General features: G+C 40.5%; 1 non-coding gene across 1 annotated transcript; it reads left to right on the top strand.

Moving 5' to 3' along the window:
* Positions 1-14,303: 14,303 nt before the first annotated feature.
* Positions 14,304-14,411, top strand: LOC112088259. Its single transcript, XR_002900427.1, has one exon. It is a non-coding gene; the product is annotated as a small nucleolar RNA R71 (small nucleolar RNA).
* The last annotated feature ends 270 nt before the right edge of the window (positions 14,412-14,681 follow it).

The raw sequence follows: 14,681 nt of genomic DNA on the forward strand, positions 1-14,681 counted from the left end.
CTTCAACCGTGATTGCGATTGTAAATGGGGTTTGTTTTTTCGTTTTACTAAGCTTCAAGTTTAAAATTTACAACCCCTAAATGTCTGCAAGTGCACAGATGTGCGCTGTAGTACTTAGGGTATCGATTCACAGAGACTTAGTTGTTTCAGTACGAATTCACGGCTATGCTTAAATCAGATTAGAACTAAACAATTTGGGTTTTGGTTTTGGGTTTTGGTTGTCACTAAATCTAAATTAGAAAGCAAGTAAAAACTAAAGAGCAATTGAAAACGAAAGCAAGTAAAGCAAGTAAAAAGCGATTAAACTAGGCGATTGGAAGCAGGTAATATCGAATGAAAAGAAAAGGTTGTAAGTAATTAAAGACAAACGTTGGGGCTCAAGGGTAATTCGCAGGGGTTCATGGTCTAATCTATGTCGATTTTAAACAAGTGATAAAGGTAATCAGCTACGTATGTTCTAGAACTCGAGGCACGGAAGTATGAATAGCCTACTTTCGCAGCACTAAACAACTATCTCTCGCAACCCTGATCAGTAAGTTTCCACTCTGATCCTGGAAGGGAGAAGATGCAATAGCAGAACAAGACTCATCAACATTCACAACTCAACTATAGGTAGGTTTCCACACCTATAGAAGAATTGCTCGTTTCACCCTAGTTCATACAATCAATGAAAACTTTCGCAACATATCATATCAGATCAGCTTCTAAGTGGCCAGCAAAGAATCACGCAGTAAGACTAAAGGCAAACAAAGAACATCTAGAAGATTAATAATCATAAATCTATCGATTCATAAACAAAGACACATGAAATCCCCTTTGAACAATCCCTTTAAACCCAACTGGGTAACTACTCAAACATATTGTAAACAATCATCACAAAGTATTGAAAGTTGCAGGAAATTAAAGAAGACAGAGAAGAAAAACGAAGAACAGAGGCGACGACGGAGGCGCGATGATGCACTCCAGCGGCGGCTCCTTCTCCAAGATAGGCGGCCTCTCTCTCTAGGGTTTTGAGTCTCACACGAAAATTTAAGTACAGAAAGGAACACACACTTTAGAATGACCTAAAGGATGTATTTATAGCTTATGGAGTGGTCCTGGACACTTAGGGCTTCAAAAATAACGAAAGGAATTGATCTGGGCTTTAATTAAGTCTTCTGGAAAGTGAACGACTAAGTTCCGCGGTTGCGGTGGCTCTACCCGCGGGAAAATAGGTGTTGGCCGCGGTCCCGGCACACGGCTCTCTTCTGGAACTGCATTTTTTTGTCATTCTTGCATCGGGAGTATCTGAAGATCTAACCGTTGGATTGTCTCCAAACCAAGTGCATTAGAAAATTAAGTCAAAATTAAGTCCAGATAAAATGAGCTAGTATATCCTGTCAGAAAGAATCTCCATGAATAGAAGTCTTCTGGTGGGATTTCGTAATGCAAGTATTCTAGCTACCGCCTAGTCTAGGCCTAAATCACAAAAAGAGCAAAAAACGAGGAAATAGCGTAGAAGCACACTGGTCTAAATCATCATAGTAATGTTTATTGTGTTCCTGGCTTGAAAATTATTTGGAAAACATTTTGAAAACGATTTTTGAAAAATTTTATGAAAAACATTTTGAAAAACTTTTTTTTTTTGTGTGTGTCCAAAACAAACTCAAAACAAATCAAATTTCATTAGTAACGGATGAACATCCTCCCCCAGACTTATTTCACACTGTCCTCAGTGTGATAAATCTTGGAAAAAATGGTAAAGAAAATAGAAAAGTTGAAATGTTTAAGTGAACTTATCGTGTTGGAGAGTGCTGCTCATCTTTTGTATTTATTCTTCCTTATTGAAAACCTGAAATTAAATGAAATAGAAACAAAGCAATGGAAATAGAAAATAAAGGTCAAAAGGAAATAGATAAAATACCAAGTGGGTTACCTCCCACTAAGCGCTTGTTTCAAGTCATTAGCTTGACATTGTTGCTCGATTAGACTTAACCGGGGTTGTGACACTCCTTGACTTCATCCTTGGCCGAGGATGGATCAATTAAAAACATCACTTCTCTTTCGTTTTCTCTTTCTTCAGCCAGATATGGCTTTACGCGCTGTCCATTCACTGTAAATGAGTTTCCGGTTCTCTCACAGGACAATGGCTCCGTATGGCTTGACTTTCTTTATCGTGAAGGGTCCTGACCATCTTGAACGTAATTTTCCTGGAAAAAGCTTAAGACGAGAATTGAAAAGAAGTACCTTATCGTTAGGAGCAAAAGTTCTATGAATAATCTTCTTATCATGATATGCTTTAGTCTTCTCCTTGTAGATCTTCGTGTTTTCGTAGGCATTGTGTCGGATTTCTTCTAACTCGTGCAGTTGAAGTACTCTTCTTTCTCCAGCTGTTTTCAGGTTCATGTTCATCTCCTTGATAGCCAATTGCGCCTTATACTCGAGCTCTACTAGAAGGTGACATGCTTTTCCATAAAATAGGTTGAATGGTGTTGTTCCCAATGGTGTCTTGAATGTTGTTTGATATGCCCATAATGCGTCATCAAGCTTGGTAGACCAATCCTTGCAATGAAACTGCAGTAGTTTTCTGCAAAATCGACTTGATTTCTCTGTTTGAGATCTCTACTTGACCGCTGGTTTGGGGATGGTATGAAGAAGCAACTTTATGTGTAACTCCATTCTTTCTAAGAAGGTTCTCAAAAACTCTGTTGATGAAATGCGATCCTCCGTCGCTTATCACAATTCTAGGAACTCCAAAACGCGGGATTATCACAGATTTAAACAGCTTCATGACAACTTTCGCATCATTGGTGGGACTAGCGACTGTTTCAACCCACTTAGATACGTAGTCTACTGCTACTAAGATGTATTGGTTTCCAAAAGAAGTTGGAAAGGGTCCCATAAAATCTATTCCCCAGACATCGAAAATTTTAACTTCGAGAATAAAATTTTGAGGCATCTCATTCCTTTTGCTTATGTTTCCCATTCTTTGGCATTTATCGCATTGCGATATGTAAGCTTGAGTATCTTTGAACAGAGTAGGCCACCAAAAACCTGCTTGTAAGATCTTTGAAGCGGTTTTAAAGGTTGCAAAATGTCCTGTGTAAGACGAGCTATGGCATCCGAATAAAATTCCTTCCATCTCTTCTTCAGCCACGCATCTTTGGAATAACCCATCAGCACATCTCTTATAGAGATAGGGTTCATCCAAAAAATAATGTCTTATGTCTTTCAGAAAATTTTTCTTCCTATAACCAAAGAATTGTGGTGGTTCTACATCAGCTGCTAGGTAATACGCTATGTGTCTAAACCATGGGGTGTTGAAAGCATCTGATCTTCGCATGAGTTGACGTGGTGGTGCTGCACTGGCATTTGTGGGGGTAGTATCTATTGCATAGATGTTTTCTTCTGGCAAACTGTCATTTAAAGGCAATCTCTCTTCAACTCGAATTCGTGAAAGATTGTCTGCAACTCCATTATCTGCGCCTTTCCGATCTCGAATTTCGATGTCGAATTCTTGCAGTAGGAGGATCCATCTTATCAACCGAGGTTTAGCGTCTTTCTTAGACATTAAATACTTGATTGCAGCATGATCAGTATGAACTATGACCTTAGATCCTACGAGATAAGAACGGAATTTTTCTAATGCAAATACGACAGCTAGAAGTTCTTTTTCTGTTGTTTCATAATTGCATTGAGCTTCGTCTAGAGTTATGCTTGTGTAGTAGATTACGTGCAGTTTCTTATCTTTTTGTTGGCCAAGCACTGCTCCGACTTCATAGTCACTTGCATCGCACATGATTTCGAACGGCAGTTCCCAATCAGGTGCTTGCACGACAGGAGCAGAAACAAGGGCTTCTTTGATCTTATGAAACGCGGCTAAGCACTCATCATCGAACTCGAAGTTCGTTTCCTTGCAAAGCAAACGCGTAAGAGGTCGAGCTATTTGAGAAAAATCTTTTATGAAGCGCCTATAGAATCCTGCATGTCCTAAGAAACTACAGATACCTTTTACGTTTGTGGGAGGTTGTAGGCTGGTCATGACTTCAATTTTAGCTTTGTCAACTTCAATACCTTTTCCGGAAATCCTGTGCCCAAGCACGATTCCGTCTCGCACCATAAAGTGACATTTTTCCCAATTTAATACTAAGTGCTTATCTTCACATCTTTGCAGAACTTTACCAAGGTTGCCTAAGCATTTTTCAAAAGAAGATCCATAGACGGAGAAATCATCCATGAATACTTCCATGAAATCCTCAATAAAATCAGTGAAGATCGACATCATGCACCGCTGGAAGGTAGCGGGTGCATTACACAGTCCAAAAGGCATACATCGGTAAGCAAACGTGCCATATGGACAAGTGAATGTCGGTTTTTCTTGATCCTGGAATTTGGAAAAATCCGGAGTATCCATCAAGAAAGCAATAGTAAGGGTGATTAGCTAATCTTTCTAGCATTTGATCTATGAAGGGAAGTGGAAAATGATCTTTCCTAGTTGCTGCATTCAGTTTCCGGTAATCGATACACATACGATGTCCAGTTACTGTTCTTGTAGCGATCATTTCATCTTTATCGTTTTTAATGACAGTGACTCCTCCTTTCTTCGGAACAACATGAACTGGGCTAACCCAAGTGCTATCTGAGATAGGAAAGATTATTCCAGCTTCTAAAAGCTTCATAATCTCCTTCTTGAAAACATCCATGAGATTAGGGTTCAGTCTCCTTTGACTTTCGATTGAGTTTTTAGCATTATCCTCTAGATTTATCTTGTGCATACAAAGATCTGGAGAGATTCCAGGTATGTCATCAAGCGAATATCCTAAGGCTTTTCTATGCTTTCTCAGCTCAGTCAACAACATTGTGGTTTCTTCTTTCGTCAAACCAGAGTTTATTTTGACAGGATAAGTAGAATTTGGTCCAAGGAAAGCGTACTTAAGTCCGACGGGAAGAGGTCTAAGCTCGACTTTAGGGGCTTTAAGCTCGCTCCAAGGATCATTAATTGCTGCAGCAGTGTCTTTAGGAGGTGTTGGAATGTTTGTTTGGTCCTTAAGATCTAGATAGTTTAGAGGTTTCCTATAAGTTTCGGATTTATCAAGCATACGTGCGCATTCACTTGTAATCTCTTCAAGGAAATTGCGTTCGTCTTTTGCGGGTGAAAGCGTGACACTTAAAGGGTCGTCTAGAAGCAGATCTTCATAGACTTCCTTAATAATTCCGTCTAACTCATCAACCCAACAAATTTTGCCATCCAGAGTCGGTTTATCGAAACTTTTGTTCATGTCAAACTGCATAACTAGGCCGGCTAGATGACAGTCGATTTTTCCTTCAGGAACATTGATTATGGCTCCGGCTGTAGATAGGAATGGTCGTCCAAGAATAAGTGGATCCTTAGGTTCTCTTTCTAGTTCTAGAACTACGAAATCGGTGGGTATGGAACATTTTTCGATTTCGACAGGAACATCAATTAAGATACTTACAGGTTGTCTAACAGAACGATCAGCTAGTACTAAAGAAATTTTAGTGGGCTTGAAAGTGTGATGTCCTAAACGTTTTGCTACTGAAAGAGGCATCATGTTTATGGTAGATCCTAAATCGCAGAGAGCACGCTCGAAAGCTACATCATTGATGGTGCAGGAAAGTACGAAACTTCCAGGATCGTTTTTCTTTTCAGGGATTCGGCTTTGCAGGATAGAACTACATTCATGGGTTATCATCATAAAGCCTTCTTCAAGAGTTAAAGAATTTGTTAGAATACCCTTCATGTATTTTCTTAAAGCGGGAATCATAGCACAAGCTTCTACGAAAGGTAATCTCACATTTAATTGATCGATCAGCTCGTTCAGCTTAGCTTTTTCTTTCTCTTTCTTAGGGGCTCTTAAGGCTCTAGGATATGGAGGTTTAGGTTTATAGACACGAGTTGGTGAAGGTGGAATCGGGTCTTCTCCAAGGATTTCCCGGGATGAATCTTCTCTTACTTCTTCTCCATCCTTCTCTCCTACCACTTCTTTTTCAACATCTTCAATCGTGATTTGATGGTGGTGTGTTGTGGGTGTCAAGTTTTACCCTAATTGAAATCAATAGCCGCAAGTGCACAGCTGATCGATTGTAGTACTTAGGGATCGAATCCACAGGGAAGGAGGATCTTTTCCTGCAAAAAGCCTTTGAAATAAGTTAAAGTAAGGAAGTCTAGAAAAAAAACGGTTTAGTGGGGGTTTGGTAGTGTGTTTAAAATCTAAAAACGAAATCCTAAAAGAGAATACGGAAATTAAATGGCGTAATAACTAAACTTAACGAAAATGACTAAAAATGATAAAAACGGATATTCTAATGCTTAAATGAAAATGAACTAAAAAGGAAAGACAATATTGAACTAAAGCTTGAAAGAAAATCGGTGTAAATCAATGGAGAAGAAAGCGTTGGGGTTCAGGGAAGTTTTTTCAGGGGTACGAACGATTCAAAACATTGCTAGAGAGGAAATTTTGTAAGATCTTAGCTTAAACTTTTCGAACTGGAGTCACGGACGTATGAATATGCCACTGTCGTGATCATAGACAACTATCTCTCTCAACCCTGACCAGTAGGTTTCCACTCTGGCCCTAGAAGAGAAGAGATGCATTATGTTTAAGACTCGTCCTAATTCACAAATCGCCCATAGGTAGGTTTCCACTCCTATGTTTGTTTTGCTCTCCCAAACTAGATCTGATACCTCAATAGCCAATGGAATCCTCAACGAACATATATATCCCCATCGAAAATCCCTTAATCCCAACAATAAAAATACTCAGACATAATGAACGAAATCAAAGACAAAATATTAAGAAGTAGAATAGAAACCGAAATTGATAAAGAAAGAACAAGGGTTCAAGAGAACAAATCTCTCTCTCCCTAAAAGCTAAAGCAAAAACAATAAAAGTATGAAGTAATGATAGATGGTATTCGGTTCCCCCATTTCTAGGACTCCTAAGACATGTATTTATAGTGCTCAAGACCTCTCTGGACGTCACTTAGGGTTTCTCCAAATGTGGGCTTCAGAAATGGGCTTTTTGGGCTCGGAGGTTGAAGGCCACGGTCGGGAGTGCTCTGACCGCGGGGAATGGGTGGTTTTCCGCGGTCGGGATGCTCCTGACCGCGGGAAAATGCTTGTCGGCCGCGGGTGGAAGTGCTTGCCGGCTGGTTTACGGGACATCTTGCTCTTCGCGTATCTTTTGATTGAACCGTTGGATTGCCAAGCTGTAAAGTGCACTGGAAAGCTGATACTTCCATCTTTAAGGTCTCCAAATTTGAGCTGGATCAGACGGTGAGAAGGCCTTCAATCAGGGGTGAACTTCTGACGGTTTGACTATGAGCTAAAATCTGGTTTTCTATCCATTTTGTTAAGTTTTTCCCTAAGTTACCTGAAAAGAGTCTTGGAACTACAAATACTAGAAAAACTTAATAAAAGTACTTAAAAGCAATTAAAAACATAGAAAAAGTATTTCAAGACGATCCATAAAAGTGGTCAAAATACGGTGTTATCAACTCCCCCAGACTTAAACCTTTGTTTGTCCTCAAACAAAGCAAAAGCCTAAACTGGTTAAGTGAAAACAAAAATAGGATATGCACAAATCTCATAGACATGAACTCTAAACTAGGACCAAAGATAGTGCATCAATCCACAACTTAGTCTAGAAAATTCTCACCAAAGCACAAGAGATACTAGTCCACTTTTTCCGTCATGCAAAACTTAAACAATTTAAATCTTGATTTCAGTCAACTAGCTCTCTACATTCATTAAGTTCAATAGTGAGTACTCATTAAAGACATCATCCAGGGTAGACGGCGTTTGGCATTCAAGGGCTATTTAAGTGGTGGAGTTAAAGTGTTTCGGGTTACCTGAAGATCTGGAGGATGCAAGATAATATGCAAAACCGCAAGAGAGATAAGGACCTGCTGATGACCACAGTTTTCAATCACTTCTTCTTGCCAAATGTTGTTGCATAATCCTTCCTCCTTTGTTGTAAACAGCTGTTCCCCCAGACTTAGATTCTTTCCGGGAATCAGAAAACAATCTCCAAAACTCCATAAAATCGAACTCCAATTGCCTTGGGACTTAAAATTCGACCTCTCTAGACTCTCTAAGGCTTTTATCTCCTTTCTTTTCTTATTTTTGGATTTTGTTTTTAGGAAAGGAAATGCCTTTTAAAGAGAGAGAGAGAGACTAGAGGACGAGATTGTACCAAAGTTTGAGATTTTTCTAAGGCAAACTGAGTTTCTCTTGTATTGAATCCTTCCGGGAACTTTTCCGGCAAATCGCAGGTCTCTGTCCTTGGTGACTGAAAACTGCGTTGTTCCTCTTTCTCTCCAACGTTTTTGCACTTATCTGCATATAAGACAATAGAAAACAAGAGTGCATGTGGTTTGAAAGAGGATTGGTTAAGGTGGGGAACTAGCTAAAGATGAACTAGCCATTCAGGATCAATAGAGAGTGGTAAAAGGATAAAAGAGTCCTGAATGTATGATTCGTTTCCCTGGTCTAATGCTTCAATGAGAAAATTAACTCCAAATTAAGTCCAAATAAAACAGAGCTAGTGTATCCCTTCATCTAAATCGAAATCATTCAAATTCCTCTGGGGTACTTCGTTTCAAATGTGCTTAGCTACCGCCTAGTCTAGTCCTAAATCATGAATGAGCATGTCACTAGGAACAGTCTAAAGCACACAGTCAACTATCATTGATTCATGTTCACCATTCCCTTTTAAACGTATTTTGTTTTGAAAACCGATTTTGAAAAACTTTAAGGAAAATGCAAAAAGTGTAGATAATGCAAGACTCATGAAAGAAAGGTGGTTAGAAAGGGATGAAATCCTCCCCCAGACTTAAATCACACTGTCCTCAGTGTGAAACAAGTCGAGATTGGATGAGAAAAATGCATAGATAATCGAACTGGTAAGGACAAAGAGAACTTACCTGGATCCGGGATGCTGGTGGAGATTAACCGGATTCATTCGAAGGGGTTTGGGAAGGTGATTAGGTGGTGATGAAGGTGGTGGAGGGTGATGAATGAGGTGGAGGGTGATTGGTGAGGTGAAATGAGGTGAAAGGGGTGGTTTGGGTCGGGCTTGGATGTCAACGACCAAGTGCCGCGGTCAGGGGCTGCACGACCGCGGCAATCAAGCACTTGGCCGCAGTCAGGACTACGCGACCGCGGCCGACGGTAGGTTTCCCGCGGTCAGAACGTCTGCGACCGTGGGGGCTTATATCGCGGCCTCTTCCTGCTTCTCTTTGGTTCCTGCTGAGCCGAGCAGTCAGGTACCATCCTTCTTTTTGGTTTTTTCGGGTTTTTTGATTTTTTTTTTTGCTTTTTTTTGTTTTATAAGAAACACCTGAAACTAAGAAAAAGAAAGAGATCAAAAAAAAAAGAAAGAAAAATCCTAAAGAAAACAATACCTAAATGGGTTGCCTCCCATTAAGCGCTTCTGTTTTAAGTCGTTTAGCTCGACTTTTGGTGTTGGACGTGACTTATTCCAATGAAGAAGACCTTGTCCTGAGACAAGTCTTTTTCGACATCTCCTTGCTTTGCTTAGCAGGTTCTTCGTCACTCCAAAGTTCTTCTTCAAACTCTTCTGTTGCAGAACGTTTTCCTGCTTTGCTATTGTATGGAACAGTTTCTGTGAAGACATCTTTGCCGATATTAGCAAATGAAATCCTCCGGTTTGGCCAGTCCATTATAGCTCCGGAAGTTGCTAGAAAAGACCATCCCAGAATCACTGGATATGTTGCATCTCTCGTTTCGACAATGTAGAAGTCGACAGGCACTATGCAATCTCCTATTCTCAAAGGAATTTCATGAGCTATTCCTTGAGGTGTTGCATTGGAATCGTCAGCTAAGCTAATCTTTGCTCTAGTCCTGCGCAGGTGTTTGATACCAAGTCTCAAAGCAATTGCCTTGGACATCATGTTAAGACAAGCCCCAGAATCACATAGCACGTTTTTAAATATCTCTCCTCTAATAGAACAAGAGATAAGAAACTGACCTATACCTTCTATTTTATGAAGTGTTCGAACAGGTTTACCTCTTCTGGCATGATTGAACAAGTCTTCTATCTCAGGGATTGATTCTTTGCTCTCACAGAAGTAGTGGCCTATCATGAAGTCCTTGCAAGCTTTGGCAAACGTGATTCCTTCAGGTAAATTTCGAACCACATCATTGAATTCATCGAGCTTTTCTTTGCTGATTTTGTTGGTGTAGTGGCTGCAGTCTTCTGGATTTTTGAGGTGAATCGCATAGACAGCTGCTTCTGGTGTTGTCATGTATCGAGCTCTCATAAAGTATCTATGGATATCCTCTTTAGACTCCTTGCAGTACCTGAAAAAGACTTGCAAACGACCAAGTTTCCAGATTTCATCAAAGCTTAAATGAGCAGGGAATGACCTGACTACGTTGTTGAACTCCATTAGTTTTTCTCTACTGATGATGTTGGTGATCCATTGAATCTCTCCTGAGTCGTCTTCCGAGGAATATCCTGCGTTTGGATCTTCTACAAACAACCCATACTCTTCATCTTCAGAGTATTGCTCTTCATACTCATCTTCACAAGACAAAGCAATGTTGCAAGGCCATGACTTGTCCTCTTCTTCAGATCTTTGGGTGCTTATGGAGCAAACCAGTTGTTGTTGAAGTGGTTTAGTCATCCCAGGAGGTGTACCAGACGTACAGATGCTTGTATGAGCTGAACGGGACTGTTTTGAAACGTTTTTACGGTTGGCCTTGACTGCAGGTGACGCGACCGCGGGGAAGCGACCATGGGCCGCAGGCAGACCCATCACGACCGCGGGGGAACGCCTGTTGGCCGCGGTCGGAGCCAACGCGACTGCGGGGATTTGCCTCCGAGTTGCTCTGCTGCTGTTGCTTCCTCTTTTGCCTCCTTGGTGGTCTCCTGGGTCTTCTGGCTTGATGTACTTCCTCTCTGGGCTTGAGTCTTTAGTTTTGGTTGTTGGAATCTGCTCTCCAAGTCCTTGCATGATCTCCTCAAACTTTTCTTCAACTTCATCAAGAGCATAGACTACTTTGTCCATGGTTGAGTCAAGCTCTTCGGTTTTGTCGATGACTTTTTAAAACTTCTCTGAAACTTCGACTGTAAAGTCATAAGACTCATTCTTGGCTTTGTTTAGGGCTTTGTCCACGTCATCAAGTTTGAAATCCAGGTCCATGACTTTGTTTTTGGTGTTGCGAAGCTCATAGTTGTGCTTTGCTTGCTCTTCCTCCATGCTGTTGAACCTGTTAGCAATCATAGCTGCATCCTTGGTTGCACGTTCCTCTATTGAATTGACTTGTGAGGCTAGGTTATCGATTTTTTCATTGAAAAGTTTCGATATCCCATCAATCCTTTCGTTTAGAGCAGTTGTAGCGGTTGCTTGAGCTTCTATGAATTGTCTGATCACGCCTTCGAGCTGACTCAGTCTGTTGCTGAGCTGGACGTTCTCATCTTGCTGGAGAACCTGGTGAGGTAGGCGATACATAGAGTATCTAGGGTTTGCCATTTGAGGTGCGTAGGGATCCTTCTGGAACGTTCTGTAGTCTTCGGGTTGAGTCTCTTCGTAGAGATCGCGTAGATGCTTCTCTCTGCGTCTGGTGGCTTGAGGAGTATTATAGAAACCTTCCTCATAGTGTATATTTCGATTTATAGGATCCATATCTTCTGAAATGGAAACAAAATAACCGAAAAATGGAAAGTTGCAGAAAAGGGGGTTCTAGAGTTGATTTACTAACCTTTCTCGGGGGTTTGAAGAAAAGAAAATGCGTGCTTTCCCCGGCAATGGCGCCAAAAAAACTTGATGGTGGTGTGTTGTGGGTGTCAAGTTTTACCCTAATTGAAATCAATAGCCGCAAGTGCACAGCTGATCGATTGTAGTACTTAGGGATCGAATCCACAAGGAAGGAGGATCTTTTCCTGCAAACAGCCTTTGAAATAAGTTAAAGTAAGGAAGTCTAGAACAAAAACGGTTTAGTGGGGGTTTGGTAGTGTGTTTAAAATCTAAAAACGAAATCTTAAAAGAGAATACGGAAATTAAATGGCGTAATAACTAAACTTAACGAAAATGACTAAAAATGATAAAAACGGATATTCTAATGCTTAAATGAAAATAACTAAAAAGGAAAGAAAATATTGAACTAAAGCTTGAAAGAAAATCGGTGTAAATCAATGGAGAAGAAAGCGTTGGGGTTCAGGGAAGTTTTCTCAGGGGTACGAACTATTCAAAACATTGCTAGAGAGTAAATTTTGTAAGATCTTAGCTTAAACTTTTCGAACTGGAGTCACGGACGTATAAATACACCACTGTCGTGATCATAGACAACTATCTCTCTCAACCCTGGCCAGTATGTTTCCACTCTGGCCCTGGAAGAGAATAGATGCATTATTTTTAAGACTCGTCCTAATTCACAAATCGCCCATAGGTAGGTTTCCACTCCTATGTTTGTTTTGCTCTCCCAAACTAGATCTGATACCTGATGAACATTTTCGTGTCACCAAGCATCTGGATCAGATTGTAGTTCATGACGCTACTCTCATGCAGTAAAAACGAATTCAGAAGAAAAAGTTCTAAGATTCAGCTCAATAGCCAATGGAATCCTCACCGAACATATATATCCCCATCGAAAATCCCTTAATCCCAACAATAAAACTACTCAGACATAATGAACGAAATCAAAGACATAATATTAAGAAGTAGAATAGAAACCGAAATTGATAAAGAAAGAACAAGGGTTCAAGAGAACAAATCTCTCTCTCCCTAAAAGCTAAAGCAAAAACAATAAAAGTATGAAGTAATGATAGATGGTATTCGGTTCCCCCATTTCTAGGGCTCCTAAGACATGTATTTATAGTGCTCAAAACCTCTCTGGACGTCACTTAGGGTTTCTCCAAATGTGGGCTTCAGAAATGGGCTTTTTGGGCTCGGAGGTTGAAGGCCGCGGTCGGGAGTGCTCTGACCGCGGGGAATGGGTGGTTTGCCGCGGTCGGGATGCTCCTGACAGCGGGAAAATGCTTGTTGGCCGCGGGTGGAAGTGCTTGCCGGCTGGTTTACGGGACATCTTGCTCTTCGCGTATCTTTTGACTGAACCGTTGGATTGCCAAGCTGTAAAGTGCACTGGAAAGCTGATACTTCCATATTTAAGGTCTCCAAATTTTAGCTGGATCAGACGGTGAGAAGGCCCTCAATCAGGGGTGAACTTCTGACCGTTTTACTCTTAGCTGAAATCTGGTTTTCTATCCATTTTGTTAAGTTTTTCCCTAAGTTTCCTGAAAAGAGTCTTGAAACTACAAATACTAGAAAAACGTAATAAAAGTACTTAAAAGCAATTAAAAACATAGAAAAAGTATTTCAAGACGATCCATAAAAGTGGTCAAAATACGGTGTTATCATGATTCTTTCTTTTTCTTTCTCCTTTCCTTACCCTTTTCCTCGTCTTCGGGATCTTTAGGAAATTCAGGCTCTTTGTAAGCTAATCCACTCCTAAGTGTGATAGCTTTCACATAATCGGAGGGATCTGCTTCACTTGAGTTTTCGAAGAATTTTCACTTTGCTCCTCTTCAGAATTTTCTAAGTTTTTATAATTAGTTTTGATCATCAGGCTAAGGAGGGTGGAAAAATTTTCATTGAAATCCTCTTGCATCGTTTTTAGCTCAGATCTAAGATCACTAATCTCTTGAGACCTAGATTTTTCAAGCTCTAGAATTCTTTTGTTTAGGTTTTCAGCTTCAGGAGAGGGAAAACTAGGATATGAAACAGGATTAGATTGAATAGCCAAGATTGGTTCGGAAGGTGATTTCCAGGCAAGTTCGGAAGACAGTTTCCCGCGGTCAGAAGGCTCGCGACCGCTGTGAAACAGGTCTTGGCCGCGGTCAGCGTTGTCACACCCGCGGTGAAAGCATGGTTTGCCGCGGTCTGGATGAATGGACCCGCGGTGATCAGAAACGAATGGAAAATCTTGAATTTGATAGACTTCTGCAGTGTTAACCATCCCTTGATCATAAGAATCCATTGGGTTGTCCCAGCCGTCAAAGTTACACGTATTGTGTACCTTATTTGGTTGTTGCAATCCAAGATGACTCATTATGTGATGGAGACACTTTATAACTTCCGAGATCTCTTCTTTCTTCTCAGGAAGTGCAGAATTATCAAAGGTTGCTTGATTACGGATGCTGTTTGCGAAATTTTTAATGAAAACGTGAGCATCGTCTACAGATCTAGTTGAGAAATCTCTATTACTTGCTGTGTCGAAAGAGTGTCGTAACTCTGGAGTTATACCGCGATAGAAGATACCCAGCAGGTATTCTTCGGTATATCCATGGTGTGGACAATCTCTTTGATATTCCCTAAATCTTTCCCAAGTATCTAAAAGATCTTCATCTTTTTGTTGTTTAAAAGTTCTTATCTTGTTTCTTAAGAGATTTGAACGATTTCTAGTGTAAAAACGATTTAGGAAAGCAGTTCTACACGCTGCCCACGTTTTTAGTGAAGTAGGTGGCAGAGATTTTAGCCATTTGCTGGCATTGTCTCTCAAAGAGAATGGGAAAAGACTACACTTGTGGTAATCCCCATTTGCTGTAATGGTTGCACATAATTCTTCGAACGTCTCGATATGGTCTATCGGGTTTTCAAATGAATAACCATAGAATTGATTTTGTTGAACTAAATGGATATAAGGTACCTTAATTTCG

The sequence above is a fragment of the Eutrema salsugineum genome, unplaced genomic scaffold (genome assembly GCF_000478725.1).
Source record: "Eutrema salsugineum unplaced genomic scaffold, Eutsalg1_0 scaffold_15, whole genome shotgun sequence".
Classification (NCBI taxonomy): domain Eukaryota; kingdom Viridiplantae; phylum Streptophyta; class Magnoliopsida; order Brassicales; family Brassicaceae; genus Eutrema; species Eutrema salsugineum.